We start from the raw sequence: 5,714 nt of genomic DNA, 5'->3' as shown, positions 1-5,714 counted from the left end.
ACTTTCAATTCTGTTCTTCTATTGCTTCTTCTTTCATTTTCTGTCAATTGCTTAGCAACTTCAGATCTGGGAAGGAAATTGGGTTTTAGGCTCTGCTACCTAAGCCCTTGGGATCCTGAGATCACTTTTGGTTCTTCTGTGAACCTTTACTGCACTTTCATTTCCTTGCTGTTTAGATTTCTGTTTGCATCCAATTCAATTTCTGCTACCTTCATTACTGCAATTTACTTTTCCTTTGTTTAGATCTTGCAATCCCACTCCTTAATTCCCTTTTATCTTCTAGCAATTTATCTTTCTTGCCATTTAAGCTACTGCAATTTACCTTTCTTGCACTTTAAGTTTCAGTCATTTAATTTCTTGTTCCTTAAGTTTCTGCACTTTTACAATTCTGTTCTTAAATTTACTGCCCATTTCCCTTTCCCCCTTTACATTTACTGTCATTTACTTTTTGTTAAACACAAATCACTCACCCAACACTTGATTTGCTTGACTAAACCACCCACTAAACTAAAATTGCTCAATCCTTCAATCCCTGTGGGATCGACCTCACTCTTGTGAGTTATTATTACTTGATGCGACCCGGTACACTTGCCGGTGAGTTTTGTGTTGGATCGCTTTCCACACATCACCTCACAGATGCTCAGAGCAATTTTGGAACCTCCCAACACCAAACTTAGAGTTTGAATGTGGGGGGTTCAACACCAAACTTAAAGTTTGGTTGTGGCCTCCCAACACCAAACTTAGAGTTTGACTGTGGGGGCTCTGTTTGACTCTGTTTTGAGAGAAGCTATTCATGCTTCTTCTCCATGGTTATAGAGGGATATCCTTGAGCTTGAAACACAAGGGAGTCTTCATTCACTTGAATGATCAATTCTCCTCTGTCAACATCAATCACAGCCTTTGCTGTGGCTAGGAAGGGTCTGCCAAGGATGATGGATTCATCCATGCACTTCCCAGTCTCTAGGACTATCAAATCAGTAGGGATGTAATGGTCTTCAATCTTTACCAGAACATCCTCTACAAGTCCATAAGCTTGTTTTCTTGAATTGTCTGCCATCTCTAGTGAGATTCTTGCAGCTTGCACCTCAAAGATCCCTAGCTTCTCCATTACAGAGAGAGGCATGAGGTTTATGCTTGACCCTAGGTCACACAGAGCCTTCTTAAAGGTCATGGGGCCTATCATACAAGGTATTGAGAACTTCCCAGGGTCCTGTCTCTTTTGAGGTAATCTCTACCTAGTCAAGTCATCCAGTTCTTTAGTGAGCAAAGGGGGTTCATCCTCCCAAGTCTCATTACCAAATAACTTGTCATTTAGCTTCATGATTGCTCCAAGGTACTTAGCAACCTGCTCTTCTGTGACATCTTCATCCTCTTCAGAAGAAGAATACTCATCAGAGCTCATGAATGGCAGAAGTAAATCCAATGGAATCTCTATGGTCTCATTATGAGCCTCAGATTCCCATGGTTCCTCATTAGGGAACTCATTGGAGGCCAGTGGACGTCCATTGAGGTCTTCCTCAGTGGCGTTCACTGTCTCTTCCTCCTCTCCCAATTCGGCCATGTTGATGACCTTGCACTCTCCTTTTGGATTTTCTTCTGTATTGCTTGGAAGAGTACTAGGAGGGAGTTCAGTAACTTTCTTACTCAGCTGTCCCACTTGTGCCTCCAAATTCCTAATGGAGGACCTTGTTTCAGTCATGAAACTTTGAGTGGTTTTGATTAGATCAGAGACCATGGTTGCTAAGTCAGAGTGGCTCTGCTTAGAATTCTCTGTTTGTTGCTGAGAAGATGATGGAAAAGGTTTGCCATTGCTAAACCTGTTTCTTCCACCATTATTGTTATTGAAACCTTGTTGAGGTCTCTGTTGATCCTTCCATGAGAGATTTGGATGATTTCTCCATGAAGAATTATAGGTGTTTCCATAGGATTCTCCTATGTAATTGACCTCTTCCATTGAAGGGTTCTCAGGATCATAAGCTTCTTCTTCAGATGAAGTATCCTTAGTACTGCCTGGTGCATTTTGCATTCCAGACAGACTTTGAGAAATCAAATTGACTTGCTGAGTCAATATTTTGTTCTGAGCCAATAAGGCATTCAGAGTATCAATCTCAAGAACTCCTTTCTTCTGATTCGTCCCATTGTTCACAGGATTCCTTTCAGAAGTGTACATGAATTGGTTATTTGCAACCATTTCAATTAGTTCTTGAGCTTCTGCAGGCGTCTTCTTCAGATGAAGAGATCCTCCAGCAGAGCTATCCAATGACATCTTGGACAGTTCAGACAGACCATCATAGAAGATACCTATGATGCTCCATTCAGAAAGCATGTCATAAGGACACTTTCTGATTAATTGTTTGTATCTTTCCCAAGCTTCATAGAGGGATTCACCTTCCTTCTGTCTGAAGGTTTGGACTTCCACTCTAAGCTTACTCAATTTTTGAGGTGGAAAGAACTTTGCCAAGAAGGCATTGACTAGCTTTTCCCAAGAGTTCAGGCTTTCTTTAGGTTGTGAGTCCAACCATATCCTAGCTCTATCTCTTACAGCAAAAGGGAATAGCATAAGTCTGTAGACCTCAGGGTCAACCCCCTTGGTCTTGACAGTGTCACAGATTTGCAAGAATTCAGCTAAAAACTGATGAGGATCTTCCAATGGAAGTCCATGGAACTTGCAATTCTGTTGTATTAGAGAAACTAATTGAGGCTTAAGCTCAAAGTTGTTTGCTCCAATGGCAGGGATAGAGATGATTCTCCCATAGAAGTCGGGAGTAGGTGCAGTAAAGTCACCCAGCACCTTCCTTGCATTGTTGGCATTGTTGTTGTTTTCGGCTGCCATGGGTTCTTCTTCTTTGAAGATTTCTGTTAGGTCCTCTACAGAGAGTTGTGCCTTAGCTTCTCTTAGCTTTCGCTTCAAGGTCCTTTCAGGTTCAGGGTCAGCCTCAACAAGAATGCTTTTGTCTTTGCTCCTACTCATATGAAAGAGAAGAGAACAAGAAAATATGGAATCCTCTATGTCACAGTATAGAGATTCCTTGAGGTGTCAGAGGAAAAGAAAAGTAGAAGGAAGAGGTAGAAGAATTCGAACTTATCAAGAAAGATGGAGTTCGAATTGTGCATTAAGGAGGAGTGTTAGTCCATAAATAGAAGGATGTGAAAAGAGGGGAAGAAATTTTCGAAAATAAATTAAGAAGATTTTAAAAACATTTTGAAAAAAACACTAATTGATTTTCGAAAACTAAGAGTGGAAAAGAAATCAAGTGATTTTTGAAATAGATTTTGAAATTAGAAATTAAAAAGATATGATTGAAAACTATTTTGAAAAATATGTGATTAAAGAGATATGATTGAAAAGTTGTGGTTTTTAAAAAGATATGATTGAGAAGATATGATTTGAAAAATAATTTAAAAAGATTTGATTTTAAAAAATTAATAACCTGCCTAACAAGAAAGATATGATTCAGACATTAAACCTTTCTCAACAGAAAAGGCAACATGCTTGAAATGTTGAATCAAATCATTAATTGTTAGCAAGTATTTTTGAAAAAGGAAAGAAATTGATTTTGAAAAAGGTTTGATTGAAAAGATATGATTTGAAAAAGATTTGATTTTGAAAAAAAATTTTGGAAACTTGAAAAAAATTGAGTTAAAAACAAAATCTTCCCTCTTGTGCCATCCTGGCGTTAAACGCCCAGAATGGTATACATTCTGGCGTTTAACGCCAAAAACACTACCCTTTTGGGCGTTAAACGCCCAACCAGGCACCCTGGCTGGCGTTTAAACACCAGTTTTCCTTCCTCACTGGGCGTTTTGAACGCTCTGCTTTTTCTGTGTAATTCCTCTGCTGTATGTTCTGAATCTTCAATTCTCTGTATTATTGACTTGAAAAGACACAAATTAAAAATGTTTTTGGATTTTTAATAATGAGGAATAATTAAAATGCAACTAAAATAAAATAAACAATGCATGCAAGACACCAAACTTAGAAGTTTGTATACTATTGACACTAACAAAATGAGAATGCATATGAAAAACAACAAAACACTCAAGACAAGAGAATTAAAGATCAGAGCAAGGAAATCATCAAGAACATCTTGAAGATCACTTAAGACACATGAATGAATGCAAGAAGAACAGAATCATGCAATTGACACCAAACTTAAAATGAGACACTAAACTCAACAAGAAACATAAAATATTTTTGGTTTTTATGATTTTGTAAATTTTTTTTGGATTTTTTGAAAATTAAGTGGAAAAGAAAATAAAGATATCAAAATTCTTAATGAGAATTCCAGGAATCATGCAATGTTAGTCTAAAGCTTTAGTCTAAAGAAATTAGACATGGCTAGCCAAGCTTCAGCAGGACATTGCATTCAAGAGCTAAATTGATGAGAATCAATCAGCTTTGGTGATGATAAGAACATCACCTTGAAACACTAGAATTCATTCTTAAGAACTCTGAAAAATACCTAATCTAAGCAACAAGATGAACCGTCAGTTGTCCAAACTCATAACAGTCCCCGGCAACGGCGCCAAAAACTTGGTGCACAAAATTGTGATTCATTCTTTTCACAACTCAAATAGTCCCCGGTAATGGCTCCAAAAACTTGGAGCTCAATACCATGGTCTAAACATAATTTCACAACTTCGCACAACTAACCAGCAAGTGCACTGGGTCGTCTAAGTAATAAACCTTACGCGAGTAAGGGTCGATCCCACGGAGATTGTTGGTATGAAGCAAGCAATGGTCACCTTGTAAATCTCAGTCAGGCAGATTCAAATGGTTATGGATGATATATGGATAAAACATAAAGATAAAGATAGAGATACTTATGTAATTCATTGGTGAGAATTTCAGATAAGCGTATGGAGATGCTTTGTCCCTTCCGTCTCTCTGCTTTCTTACTGTCTTCATCCAATCCTTCTTACTCCTTTCCATGGCAAGCTGTATGTTGGGCATCACCGTTGTCAGTGGCTACAGTCCCGTCCTCTCAGTGAAAATGTTCAACGCGCTCTGTCACAGCACGGCTAATCATCTGTCGGTTCTCAATCAGGCTGGAATACAATCCAGTGATTCTTTTGCGTTTGTCACTAACACCCAGCCTTCAGGAGTTTGAAGCTCGTCATAGTCATTCAATCATTGAATCCTACTCAGAATACCACAGACAAGGTTTAGACCTTCCGGATTCTCTTGAATGCCGCCATCAATTCTAGCTTATACCACGAAGATTCTGATTAAGGAATCCAAGAGATAAACATTCAAGCCTTGTTTGCTTGTAGAACAGAAGTGGTTGTCAGGCACTCGTTCATAAGTGAGAATGGTGATGAGTGTCACATAATTATCACATTCATCATATTCTTGGGTGCGAATGAATATCTTAGAACAAGAACAAGCCTAATTGAATAGAAGAACAATAGTAATTGCATTAATACTCGAGGTACAGCAGAGCTCCACACCTTAATCTATGGTGTGTAGAAACTCCACCGTTGAAAATACATAAGTGATAATAGTGATCATTGGCTTCGGCCCCAGAGAGGGAACTAGAAGAACCAAGATGATCTAAGAACTAGACGTCCAAAGATGAAAATACAATAGCAAAAGGTCTTATTTATAAAGAACTAGTAGCCTAAGGTTTACAAAGATGAGTAAATGACATAAAAATTCACTTCCGGGCCCACTTGGTGTGTGCTTGGGCTGAGCATTGAAGCATTTTCGTGTA

General features: G+C 38.5%; 1 non-coding gene across 1 annotated transcript; it reads left to right on the top strand.

The window, feature by feature from the left end:
- The first annotated feature begins 2,320 nt into the window (after positions 1 to 2,320).
- On the top strand, positions 2,321 to 2,428 carry LOC130972234 (small nucleolar RNA R71). Its single transcript, XR_009083426.1, has one exon. It is a non-coding gene; the product is annotated as a small nucleolar RNA R71 (small nucleolar RNA).
- Positions 2,429 to 5,714: the final 3,286 nt, after the last annotated feature.

Source organism: Arachis stenosperma, chromosome 3 (assembly GCF_014773155.1).
Source record: "Arachis stenosperma cultivar V10309 chromosome 3, arast.V10309.gnm1.PFL2, whole genome shotgun sequence".
In the NCBI taxonomy this organism is placed as follows: Eukaryota; Viridiplantae; Streptophyta; class Magnoliopsida; order Fabales; family Fabaceae; genus Arachis; species Arachis stenosperma.
The sequence above is the reverse complement of the archived record's forward strand: the minus strand, read 5'-3'. Positions and strand labels throughout refer to the sequence as shown.